The sequence below is a fragment of the Selaginella moellendorffii genome, unplaced genomic scaffold (genome assembly GCF_000143415.4).
Source record: "Selaginella moellendorffii unplaced genomic scaffold, v1.0 SELMOscaffold_25, whole genome shotgun sequence".
Lineage (NCBI taxonomy): Eukaryota > Viridiplantae > Streptophyta > Lycopodiopsida > Selaginellales > Selaginellaceae > Selaginella > Selaginella moellendorffii.
Genome location: NW_003314286.1, coordinates 545436 through 559798, shown reverse-complemented (window position 1 = coordinate 559798; position 14363 = coordinate 545436).

Below are 14363 nucleotides of genomic sequence, written 5' to 3'. Positions count from 1 at the left end.
CTGAAAATAGGATTCTCCACCAAACACCAACCCCCTCTTCCAGAAGGCAATATGCTGTCTAATCCTGGCCACTATACTTTCCTGGTCTTTGAGTCCATCCGGGTGCATCGGCCGTGGGGAACCCTGAGGAATCATAGGTTCCCCAGTTATGGGATCTCTCTTGAAGAGTTCAATGCCGTCCACTGGCAGCCACACTGTGTCCCATTCTCTCATCTTGTACCTCATCACTGGAGCACCGTCACGCATGCTGAAATGAAACTGAAGAGGCTTGGAGTGGCCAATCAGCGTTTCGGATCCGTCCCTGATGTAGCCTCTTACAAACCCCTTAAAGTCTGGAACCTCTGTCAAAAGTGCAGCTTCAACAGTGCCTTTGATGCAATTTTGGAATTCATCATAGAGTTGTGGGAGGGTGAGGACATTAGATCGCCGGAGGGACTCTGCCAGGTGACTGAACATGGCATCGACGTCTTCATGAGTGTGCCCAACCATGAGAAAGCCAAGTGTAACCGTTTCAAATATGCCTTTGGCAACAAGCATCGCCAAGTACGCGAAGACGTACATGTTTTTGTTCTCACTGCCAGCATTGTCTGTTTGGAGCAGAAGATGGGGTGGAAGGCCACATCGGCCGCAAGAACTTCCTTGAGATTCTGCTTCGTTTGGATGAGGCTGTGCATTCACCGGGCGACCAGCCTCGTCGGAATGGCATGAGGCCTCACGTGATAACCCTACAATCTGACGGCCAACATATTCACTGGGATGGCATGGGGCCCCATGCGATACTGCAAGCCTTTGCTCCTCCTCCAGCTGAACCCTGTATGGGGTTCGATCGACAAGGGCCTTGTGCAAGGGTTGGCCGTTCAACTCAGTCTGCGCACTTTGCAGAGACCTTAAGTGTTTTGCTAGGGACGCAATCATCATGTTTGCACCCCCGCCACCCCATAGAGGTACAAAGAAGTTCCCATAGTTCTGGGCACCATGCCCATGAGCGATTATGCCAAACAGAGACACAGGCAGCTGCATGGATGAAGAGATTGCCTTGGGGGCAGGATTGAGTCGAGGTAAGCACGTCTTTTTCTGGTCCATTTTGTCGTGGATGATGCAGAGGTAAGAGTCAGGTCTCTCCATGGAGAGAATCCTGTTATGATAATATGCAGTCCTGCAGCTTCTCTGCTCGATGTTGTGGTCGAGCCGCCTTCTAACCAATGTCTCTCGCTCTTGAGCGCTGCAAGAATTCTTCGACAAAGCCATTTTGATAGTAGTGCACTCGTCACACTTTGAAAAGCTGGAGTACTTTCCTATACTCACATCCCTGAACCTGTTGCTCCACAATCTACTAAATCTAGATTGGCTCAGCTTCCTGTAGCCATTACTCTGGAATTCCCGATTCACATCTTCCAATATGGCCCCCTTGGTATACATGGAAGGGAGAACTTGTTGGGTGTCTCGTGTTCCATCTTCCAAGAGGCGGGTTTTATGTGGTTGCTGCTCGCTACATGTCTCGACAAACCTCTTGAAGATTGCCTCTCCATATACAACATGACCCCTGGTTTTGTGCGTACCGTCGTTCCCATGGACTACCTGTTGAACCCTTTGTTCCTCGAACTCAGTTTTGATTCTGTAGAATGTGGTTCGAGGGACTCCATAAATGATTCTCCATGCCTTCATGCAGACCAAACCCCTTTGGAAGACCATGCCCCCCACCTGATGTTCTGAAGCATCAACAGATGACCGTAATGCCTCATACACAAAATTGCGAGCTGCCTTCCAGGACAATGTCTTGTATCTTGCTCTCTCCTCTTCAATAGCATCCCAATCAGCATGTTGACAGCACCTCCTCTTGCAACAAGCAACTGTCGAGACCATTCGAACCTCCATCGCCATTTTCTGCCTTTTCGATTCGTTACTCAGATCCCTTTGGTTGCGCTTTAGGAAGGTGTACTTTCTTTTCCCATGAAGAGATGTTCTGTCATCAGTTTTAGTGGTGTTTGATTGTGAATCCTTCACATTCTCAAACACTAAGTGCCTCAATTTCCACCGCACAATGCTTCCAATAGTCAGACTGTTTTCTTCTGTGTCAACAACCTCTAAAATCGCAACTCCAATATCATCCCAGCCCAATTCTTGATTAGCAACCGCATCTCTTGGATCGACAACTGTGGCTAAGCCCTCAGCTACCACCTCCCCCTCGGGGTTGTTTAGAAACACCTTCGCCTGAATCCATGTAGCACGGTTCTTAAGATCCACGGAGGGAACATGCGTCGCACTTGCGCTGTCCCCAACATCTGCTTTCTTCTGAAGATTTTTCAAGGCAACAACAACATTTACCCCGACGACCATCTCTCCTTGTTCAATAGCGACCACATTCCCATTGAAGACAGTCTCTACTGATACAGCAGCATTGCCTTCCCCAAGCCTTTAACAGTGTATAACAAAGTTCCGATCCATAGACACAAGGGTCCCTTTTGCAACTCTCTTCCCACCATTTAAAATGTAAACCTTTTCCCCAACCCTGAAGGCCATTCTGAAAGTGCAGAAAAAAAGTTAAGACCATACAAAAAATGATTGGAGAATGGCCTAAATCATAACATACCAAACAACCTCAATAGCATGCGGCCACATGCCATTATTCAAACATGCTATTGACACCCACGTGAAATTTCGCATTCACAAAATTGGCATGAGCCTTCATGCCATTAGTGGTACCACTAATGGGCATGAGGCCTCACAGCTATCTTTGGCCCCTGCTAGCCTGTTGCTATATTCCTTTTGCCTTGCTGCAACTATATATATTTTTGTGTGCGTGACTAGTCACCCATACAAAAATATATACAGTTGCAGCAAGGCAAAAGGAATATGGCAATAGGCTAGCAGGGGCCAAAGATAGCATGAGGCCTCATGCCATCTTGATATACACACAGCTGCAGGCAAGTAAAAACATACATGACAATACGCTAGCCATGAAATTGCAAGGGCCCAAGATGGCATGTGGCCTCATGCCATTTCTAAATGTGGTCCTAAGCCATTCCATGGTGAACATACCAGGAAGCACAAGTGCCGAATATCAAGAGGAAGCGGTAGCCACACCAAAGACAATGCCGCTCGCAACACTGCAACTACTCGTAGCGCCACTCGCAACACCGCAACTGCTCGTAGCGCCGCTCGCACAAACTGCCACTTGCATAAACTGCCGCTCGCAATGGCGCTCGCAATGCCGCAACCGCTCGTAGACGCATAAACCACAGCTCACAACGCCGCTTACACAAGCAGCGCTCACTGCGCTCAGCGGAACCAAGAACACGGCGCACAAAAATGATAGACCTAGGAATGAGTTCGAGAATTCAAAAATAACACACGCTTGAACGTCACATCAAATCCTCTGACAAACCAGATCTTATGACTCCTCTGACAAATTTCAAACTGAGTAGCTTCTAGACTTTGCTGTCGGAGGTTGAACTTTGTCACATCATGTCCTTGCCTCGATCCAGCTGTGCCATGTCAGTGATTCGAACTTTGCCATGCCATGTCAGTGATTCGAACTTTGCCATGCCATGTCAGCGATCCGCGCCAAGATTATTCACTGTGTAAAGGAATAATTATGCTGTGTGTGTATGTCCATTTATGGCAATATAAGGCCACACGCCATTCAAAGAATAATGCTAGTCGAGCACTTTTTGGTGCATTTTTGGGTTCAAAATTGCATGAGCCCACACGCTATAAAGTTTACCTGTACCAAAAATAGAAACAGCTTTATTTACTTGGGAATTTAAGTGGTTGAGGCATTTTTAAACTTACAAAAACATGCCCTACTTACATTCCTTTGGTTGCTTAAAATTCAAAAATATTATAAACCTTTCTTTTTCCATTTTCAATGTTTTCAATTATGGTTTTTGATTTTCGCAGGACCAGCCTAGTAATCTATTTGCATCTCGTCTATAGCTAGCTTTCGTTTGTCCCCTTCGCTAGCCTGAGATACATCTGCTCGGCATCTGCCTCTTACAGCATTTGCCCAGAAAGGGCATCTTTCTTCATGCAGCATTTACCACATGTTTAGGGTTTAGGGTTTAGGGTTTAGCAATTCAGTAGCTTGATAAACATGCAAATACAGAACTTGATGCAAAATCCTTTGATATGTCACAATGCCCCTAAGACCATAAACACATTTCAATAGAGAGGGTCCTTTCATTTCATAACTCCTTACGTAGATCTTGGTGAAACCAGAGTTAGTGAAGTTAGTTTCTTGTGATCCCGCATCTGATTGTGATGTCCCTTTGCAGTGTCGATGGAAAGGTCAATGCACACCAAACTGTAAAATCTTAGAGCAAAATAACGGTCGGATCTATGGCAAATGCCCCTGAAACATTGCAAGGCTCGTGTGGTCTCATGTGGTGTCCGATCGAGATGCTTCTTTGCAGGGTCATCAAGAAAGACATTGTATACCATTCTGTAAAATCTAGTTGCGATCTAACGGTTGGATCTCCAGAAAACTCAAAAAAATCTCGCGCGTGTCAGAATATCCTCGGAATATACTCCTATGTGCCCCTGAAAATGGCATGCGGCCCCACGCCATTCAAGAGATAATGCCAGATGACGCCGAGAATTTTTTGGTGCATTTTTTGGGTTCAAAATTGCATGAGCCCACACGCTATAAAGTTTATCTTTGCCAAATAGAGAAAAGTTTATCTGTGTCATGTGAGGTAGTTACAGTCTTTTGTGCTTGGCATCTGCCTCTTGCAGCATTTGCACTGAAAGGGAATTTTTCTCCATTCAGCATTTGGCCCTGAAAATGGCATGCGCCCACACGCCATTCAAGGAATAACGCCACAGAACGCCTGGATTTTTAGGTTTAAAATGTTTAGGGTTTTTTGGGTTTTTTCAAAATATTTTGGGTCCAACGTTTTTTGGGTTTCTTTAATTCAAAATTGCATGAGCCCACACGCTATAATATTGATTTGAGAGAAAAATAGAAACAGATAGAATTTCTTTATTCAGCTGAACATCTGCCATTTTTGGAAATACAAGATGCTTTGGAATATCCAATCATGCATGGTATAAATATAGCGAGGGTATTAAATGATATCCCAATCATGATCTTTCTTTTGGATTTCGCGTGCATGCAGTCCGAGGAATGATGACGTTGCGGATTTCTTTTGGATTTTGCGTGCTTGCATGCGTGCGGCAATCCAGAAATTAATGGTGGCGCCCAAGTCCGAGGAATGATGATGTGGCAGGATTACCAACCGTTGTGACATTTCGCGTGTGTGAGGTTAGGTTTTGCATTTTGCTTCATACTCGCGCTCGCATCACACTCGCACTCGCATCGCGCTCCCACTCGCGATCACGCTCACATTCGCACTCATCTACCTTCTCTACAGGTTTCTTGTGTGCATCGGCATCCACTCGCGCTTGCATCACACTCGCACTCGCATCGCGCTCGTGTGCATCGGCGTCCACTTCAAGACACACCCAGTTTGTAACTTCGCCGCCAACTCCGCCGCCCACTCCGCCACCCACACGCAGCCCACTTGGTGTCCCGGGAGATTTCAGCGCCACTCTCCAACTGTTAAGTGGCAGAGTAGCCTTGCTGCTACGATCTGCTGCACACACAGTGCACATTCGCCAGCGAGTCTGGCCTCGATTGTCACGCCTCCATTCGGCTTCAAATGGTAAGTCTTTTAGGCCAAGTAGAAAATGGCATGAGGCCAAATGCCATTCAGTAGCAACATTGGCATGCACCGATTGGGCTCTCGAGTGCAGTCCGGTTACAAATGGCGTGTAGCCTCACGCCATCTTAGGATGCAGCCTCAAGACATCTGATGCAGTGGTGAATGGCGTGTGGCCTCACGTTATTTCCAGCTACTAGCTTTTCATCTGTCAGCTCTAATTGTTGTGCATTTCTGAACAGGCGAGGAATTGCGTTCTTCTTCCAGCCACTGTCAATGTGGATGCAGAGAAGGGGGAGGAGCTCACCAGTTGGACTTTCGGGATGGAAGGCGAGCATCTGAGGCTGTACAACACAGATGGTGGGAGAAAAGAATGCATGGGGATCCTCATCCAAGTGACAGACACTCCATGCAGTTCCATGCAAGAATATGGACTGGCACTTGTGGTAGAGACAGCGTCCGCCTTCAAGATCCACCTTGCACATCCTAGCGGCTTCCTGGAGGGGGGTAGCGGCTATGAGGAATTCCTAGAGGGAGCTAGGGAGAGGTTGTCCAGGAGGCCCACAATTTCAAAGACGCTGCGGGTCTATGAAGATCATATGGAATCCATGGACCTCACCTACAGCGATGTTCAAAAACTATATTCCAACATTGAGCCGTTGAGAGTGCCTCCAGTTCGCGAAGCGAAGGGGAAGGGGGTCGATCTGGAAACTACCCCGAAGCAGAAAAGGGTGGTCAAGCTCAAGCCGACGTCCGACTCTCTTGCTCCAAAAAAGAAGCTACTCGGTGATGCCATTGCCTCGGGTTCGAACACTACACCCACCAAAAAAGAAGAGCCGCAAAGAGCAGAAAGAGCAAAAAGAGGCAGCAAAAATCGTCGCAGATAATAGTACTTGTTACTATTCCAACAAAGTATATACAATCGACGTGAGCCGTATCGACATCCAAAACAAATACAACCACAGGCTAGTATCTGATGAGTGGGTGGAGAAACTGAAGCAAAAGATGCTGGCAAGTCCAATAACACCCGACATCGCAGACGTGATCCCCTACTACCGAACAATGAAGGGCAAGACGAGGTTTCCAGACTTGATCAATAGGAAGGTGTTGGCATAGAACATCCGGTTCTATGCCGTCTCCGAGCAGCATTCTAGCTTGGCGATGCAAGAGATAGTTGTGGATATTATGGTGGGCGAGGAGGTGAAGAAAGTCTTCAAGACAAGAGTTGTCCGCCTGATAAAAGGCAACTCACCCCTCCGATCTATCATATCCATCTCCCACGCGCAGAATGTCAAGCAAGAAACGTGCTACAAATCGGGTTTGCACGAGACATTGGCACGAACACGGAAGCTCTGGGTTCAACTGAAGAAGCCACAAAAACCAGGACAAGGACGTGCACTAGCAACTAGCGCCTGGCAGGTAAGCCTCGTTGCATGTGGCATAGCATGTGGCCTCACGCTATTTCCATTGCAGGAATTCTCGAGTCTTCTCTCGAAAACACTGGGGGTCAATGACACACTCAGCATCCATAACATTCTACTCGCGACAAAAGTTGTTTTTGACAAATGGGTAGATGTGCTAAGGAGGTACCATGACGGGGAGTTGCTAAACTCAATGGGTGTGGAGGACGGCCGGAAGCCTAATGATTTGAAGCTCAACGCCTTGCGTTTCTCGCGGTCTCTAGACGACGACGACCTTTTGACAGTGGCTAATGCTCTTCTACGTGGTGAGGTAGTCTTCAACAAGACCAAAATGGCTCCCGGCCATATTGTGACATACGAGGACTTGTGCACGACTCTGAGAGCTCGTGCGCTATTGAAGGATTGGATCTTCGAGCAAGTGGCCGTGGAGAGGGTGAGCATCGACACCACGCAAGAGATGATGGAAGAGCTGGAGTTGTCAAATGAAGACATCGACGACTATGTGAAGGGGGCCCCCAAGTTCATCGATCTGCTGCGGGATGCCACGAAAAGTAAAGCTAAGAAGTTGGATCAGTATCCAAATTTCATTAAGAGGGATGTCGACCGCCGGCTTCAGAAACAGCTCGACCCCGCAGCAGAGGCCTATCGAGAACCTTACCAGGTATACGTGAATTCGGATGAGGATCAAAGGTGGAGGAGCATCGTTTCCCGCGGAGATGAGTAGGTCAAGAACATCTTTTGTGTGATGGACTTCACAAATGAGGAGATCACTCATGCAGACGAAGTCAGCTCCATCATTGACTTAATGGTGGGACTTGCGGAGGTGGAATCTTCAGTCCACTATATGATCTACGACTCCGAATCCTATCACAAGTTCTGGAAGGCCTTGAACGAGGTGAAGGGTCGGTTGAAAGGCAAGGAGATGCAGGAGATCCATGGGATAATGGCTAAGAAGAAGATACCGACGAATGTTCGCATCTTCACACTCGCCCTTGTTATTGGTCCTGCAGCAGAGTGGGACTGGAGTGACTTCCTAGCTTCGTTCGACAAGGCCGATCGAATTGATCTGAGGGAGGTCAATTTACCCGTGCCTGAGGAACTGAAGACGGCTATGGAGCTTTCGAATCCAGAGAAAGCTCCAGGTGCAGCATGGGAAATGCTCAGCTGGGTCTTCAACGCAATAGCACCTGCTTCCGACTCCAAGGGCAAATGCGTTGTCGAGTACAACTGCGGCGGACTATTCTTTCGAGCCACACTACTCAAGGGTGTCCCGTGTGTTGCGGTGACAAACTCCATTGAAGAGGTGACTTCAATGCAGCATATAATTACAGTTGCCAAAGAAAAACAGTATCTTCTCTGCAAACCTGGTGAGTACGCACTTTAAGTTTAAATGTTATCTCACAAGCTCTGTATGCAGGAGCGTGGCCACCCCCAGATGCTGAAACGGCGTTAACAGCTACTGTTGAAGATACCCATGTTGGGCCGAGCTCACAACCTACACAAGGTAAGGTCACGTGAGGCCTCACGCCATTTTGATTATAGATCGTTGTGAATATTCAGACACGAGGACTGAAAAGTGCACTGGTGGCGCGTCGAAGAAGGACAAACAGACAAGCAATAGGAAAAAAGGAGGTACAAATTATATTTGCAATGGCGTGTGGTCTCATGCCATTCCTTGCAGGAGACACTTCTTCAAAGGCAAAACAGGCAAGCACCAGCCAAGCTCAAACTGACAGTGGTCATAAAAAGCGAAAGCACGTTGGACAGCCGTCGGGATCAGAGGCGTTTGATTCGAAAAGGAAGAAGGGCAACGAAAAGATGATAGGTAATGCCTCGCGGTCACCACCTCCTGACTCAGATTCTTATGGCGGACTCCCCTTCCCCAATCTCAATGGAGAGGTACAATGGATGAGGGATGCTTTTCAAGTCAGGGCCACGTTTTTCTCATCTCGTCGTCTTCGAAGGGTGCAAGAACGTGCAGAAACCATGTTAAGACAGTCGGGTGAGGATACGGTCCTAGGTCACACACTAAAACAGGCTATGGATGTCTTGTATTTTGAGATGGAGACTCGGCCAGATGATTTTCCCAAGATGGTCCTGGAAGAACAAGCCATCTAGCCTGAGCAGCCTATGGAAGAAATGCAGGAGGGGGATGAGGAGCCAGAGAAAGATAATGAGCAGGAAGAGCAGAAGGACGAAGAGGAGGACAAAGAAGAGGAGGACGAAGAAGAGGAGGACGAAGAGGACTTGGATGGTCCTCATAATGGTGACGATCACAATAACGACGACGACGATGATAACGACGATGGCCAGCCTGAGGTGGCCAAAGAGCAGCGGAGGAAGGTCATACAAGACAAACCATCAAGTAAATAATAGTACATCCATTCCTAACCTTTTACCATTTCTAACATTGTCTATGTAGGTTGCAAAGCAAATGGTAAGTAGAGATTATTCAGTTGAATTAAGATACAAACTCTAGCCTTTAGTGTCGAGGAAGGATAGTGCCAAGCAATGGTCGAAACGTATGTCCAATCCTTCAGAATCAGCAGTGCGCCCAAGTGATATCGGTCCTAGTTCCTCAATAGCAGTTGATGGTAAATACAGTATAGTCGATTCAATGTGCTAATGAGTTTGTTTTTAGTAGCCAGTAGGGAGGATACCATCTCAATCGAAGGGAGATATTTGGACATGCATATGGATCCGCCAGTGGACTCTACTTGCCTGCAAGAGTCATCAGAGCTGGTGGAGGCTACTATCTATATCAACGCCAAGCAAGCTGACCACGCTCCACTTGATGCTGCCCATACCACTGAGTCAATCTTGTCCACGTATCCAACTGACGGTGACTAGGCGCCATTGGACCCGCATGAGGCCGCCCCAGCCGCCGAGCCGGTCGTATCCTCATTTCCAACGGACTCAACGTGTGCCCAATCGTCTGACTACGCGCCGTTGGAACCTCCCTACACCGCCCCTGCTGCCTGTTCGGTCATGTCCACTTTGCCAACGGAGGCACCAGCTGAAATGGCGTGTGATCACACGCCATCGGAACCACCCCATGCCACTGTTGAGCCAGTTGTACCAGAGTCTACAGCTGAAATGGCATGTGCCCACACGCCATCGAATGCGATTGACCCCACATTGCAGAGGAGAGTATTTCCGCCCTTCACGTTTCCTCGACCAAAACCCTCTCAACAACCATCGGGAGCACCATTCGCTAATATTGTAGATGGTAAAATTGACTTGTACCATTTTTTATGCTGACGCATTTCATTTCAGAGTCACGGCGAAAGTACTGTATCGTTTTTGATCTGAACGGTGTCCTTTTCTCCCATGAGCGTGGCTCGTCCTCGAATGTCACTGCACCCTCCAAAGCCTGCGGTCGCAAGTTGGTCAAAAGAGACAAATTCACATTAATCACACGGGAGAAACTGCGGGATCTAATAATGACCATGCGACATTTAAAACAGAGGGCCGGGTTCAATTTGCAATTGGGAGTTTGGACATCCATGATGCGCCACAATGCATTAACGTTGCTACAGATGATGCACGATCAGACGCGAGTAATATTACCATTTGACTTTCTCCTAACGCAGGAGGATTGCTTGACTATGGTCCATGTGAGGGGTAGCAAGCTCATCTTCGTCAAGCCAGAGGCTGTAGTGATGAACCGGACTGCTAGGTCAAGACTGCCATCTCGAGTGCTTCAAGAAATGCCTCGAGAAGTGCGAAGAAAACAACATCGCCCTCAACCCCGAGAAATGCACCTTCTTTGTCAAGTCCGGAGTACTTCTCGGCCACATTGTCTGCAAACACGGTATACTCATCGACAAGGACAAAGTTGAAGTCATACTTCAGCTCGACCCGCCAAAGAACCAGAAGGACATCCGAAGATTTCTCGGCAAGATCAGATACCACCGAAGATTCATCCACAAGTATGCCGACATCGCCAAACCTCTCACCGACGGCCTCCGGCTCAACGCCCAGTGGATCTGGTCGGACACTCAGCAGACAGCATTTGACAACCTCAAGCTCAAGCTCACTACCGCACCAATACTTGCCAAACCAGACTGGACCAAAGAGTTCCATATCCACGTCGACAACTCTGATATCAGCACCGGCACAGTGCTTAGCCAAGCCCAGAGGGACAACCGAGACCAGCCGATCTACTACGCAAGCAGACTACTCACCTTGACCGAACGCAACTACACCACCACCGAGAAAGAAGCCCTTGGCATGGTTTACGCCCTCCAGAAGTTTCGGCACTACATTCTTTCAAGCAAAGTCGTCATTTTCGTTGACCACAAGGCCCTCCTTTACCTCATCAACAAGCCCATACTCTCCGGCCGAATTTCCAGATGGTTCCTTCTACTCCAAGAGTACAACTTTGAAATCATCCACAAGCCCGGCCGACAGCATGAACAGGCCGACTTCCTCAGCCGCGTCACCACCAGAGAATCGCCCAATCGACTCGCCGACGATTTGCCCGACTCCAACCTTTTTCGAATTTCAGTACCAGCAACATGGCTCGACGACATCTTCGCCTACCTCAGCTCAGCAAAAGTCCCAGCTCAGCATACAATGCCAAACCAGAGAAAGACTTTTGTCTCGAAAACCCGCCAGTACTCCATCATCGGCGGCAGCCTCTACAAACTCGGCATCGACAACATACTTAGAAGATGCATCAAAGTTCCAGAGACCCTCCAGATTATAAACAAAGCACATTCTGGACTGTCTGGCGGCCACTTCACCTCCGACACGACCGTCCGGAAGATTCTCCAGTCAGGACTCTGGTGGCTGACAATCTGGCGAGATACCAAAGACTTCTGCCGGAAATGCGACACCTGCCAGAGGAATCGACTTCTGCCGAAAACTCAGAGTCAACCGCTCAACCCAACCTTCCCGGTCGCGCCTTTCCAGAGATGGGAACTCGACTTCGTCGGACCTCAAATCACCACAGCCCGGAAGAACCAGTACATCATTGTCGCCACCGACTAGGCCACCAAATGGGCCGAAGCAGCTCCACTCAAGCAAGCAACCGCCAAGGCAACAGCCAAGTTCATCTACGAGAACATCATCACCTGCTTTGGAACACCACTCGAACTCGTCACCGACCGCGGCAGCCACTTCATCAACAAAACCATCACACACCTTACCAAAGAGTTCCAGATCCGACACAAGACATCAACGCCCTACTACCCGCAAGGCAACGGCCAAGCTGAAGCCACCAACAAGACCCTCAAGACAATTCTCAAGAAAGTCATCAGCGATTCCGGCAAAGATTGGGACGAGAAACTCGGAGACGTTCTCTGGGCCTACCGGACAGCATACAAGATCACCACCGACATGACACCGTTCAAGCTCGCCTTCGGAATAGAAGCCATAACACCAATCGAGTTCATCATTCCCAGCATGCGTGTCGCGGTGAAGTACGACCTAGATCCCCGGCACATCTTCCGGCAACGACTGCTCGAACTCGAGAAACTTGACAAGCTCCGCTTCACCACCTTGTGGACCCTCCACACCATCCAGAAGCAAAGAAAAGCCCGGCACGACCGAAGACTCGCTCAAAACAAGCCTCCAAAGTACTCTCCCAGCGATCATGTACTCTGGTATCGAGGACCAATCACTCAGCTCGGCAACAAGCTCAAAACCAAGTGGCAAGGACCTTTCATCATCACCGAACTCTACCCCAACTCGACAGCGAAAGTCACCACCCTCGCCGGAGACTTCACCGAAACTGTCAACCTCAACAAGCTCCGACCATACTACATCAACCTCTGCAACATCCAGACCACCTTTCAGCAACACTTCCGACCGCAACTCGTTACCGGAACCGAGAGATTCCCCAAACACTCTCCCGGCCACTCGAACCGAACACTCAACACCAGCCGTCCGTACCGAGAAGCAACACCAGATGATACCACAATGAGCATCATCGACAATCAGCAAGCCTCATGGCATCAACAACGGCCAACACGCTACTCAGAAACCATCACCGGCAACTTCTCCTGGACAACCCTCCAGTCGCCACTCTCAACTCGGCACAAAACGCTAAGTCCCAAGCTACCATCCGATCAACTCCACGAGATACTGTCCAACAACGCTCAATCTCAGCCACCAGATCATCATCTCCACAACATATCACAGCCCTCAGATCTTGGCACGCAATCGCCACCGTTCAAACTAAACCCCACCAAGTTTCACGGGACACAAACCTAAGTCGCCAACAGCAGCTCGCCAGCACCCTTTCCAGCGCGCCACCAGCTCCAGCAAAGATGCCATCCCCCCAAGACGCCTCAGGTATGTCCGCCACAGCTTGCCCAAGCTTCCGACCAAGGCAGTCACGGCATGGCTGGTCGAGCAGGGGTTCGGCCAGCTCCTCAAGATCTTCGAAACCCCATTCAATCACCACCTCGCCCACAAGCTCGCCAAGAAGTATGACAAGAGCCGCAACACGATCTCGGATGACGTCAACACCATCGCCATCACACCGGCCCTGCTCAGCAAATTTTTCAAGGTCCCTCGAAAAGGACTTGACAAGTTCCCCAAAGAGGTTCCCAAGGTCATCCTCAAGCCAGGTGCATCCCCAACCACAGAAGGGCCCAAGTGGGAGGATGTTCTCTCTGAACACCAGGAGAAGCTGTGCGCCCTGCTCCTCCTCTACGACCTCCGCCCCACTGACAAATCTATCAGCAAGCTTACCACCCAAGCCTATCACGCCATGGACCGAGGAGAGCAAGTCAACGTCGCCAGCTACCTGAACACTATGCTGGTGAAGCAACTGAAGAAAATCAACGAGAAACCTACAATAGGCCAAACCATCTCCACCGTGATCGTCCCGATGCTCATTGCTTTGCACGCCGCCCACCCCGACAAGCAGCCCTGGTCTACCAGCTCCTCGACTGAAAACAGCCAGGCTGAGGACGAAGACTCAGCATCGACCGAGACCCTGCCCTCACCACCGCACAAGAAGAAAGCCCAAACCTCCTCCTCGAAGCATAATCCGCCACCCAGCCCCACCCCCAGCAAGACCAGCAGCGAAGACACCTCCTCCGACGAAGAATCTCCACCACCTCGCCGCCACAAGCTTCGTCAAACTCCTCAACGTAAGAACTACCGCTGCAGCACGGAGTATGTCGTCCTCACCGACGGGGACACCACGAACACCACAGACCCCGCCAGCACCAGCATCAATCACCCCCAAGCCGACCCCAAGCTCGTTCACCTTCTCCAACACCAATCTTCAACAACTCAGAAGCTTTCACTGGCGACCAGCACCACG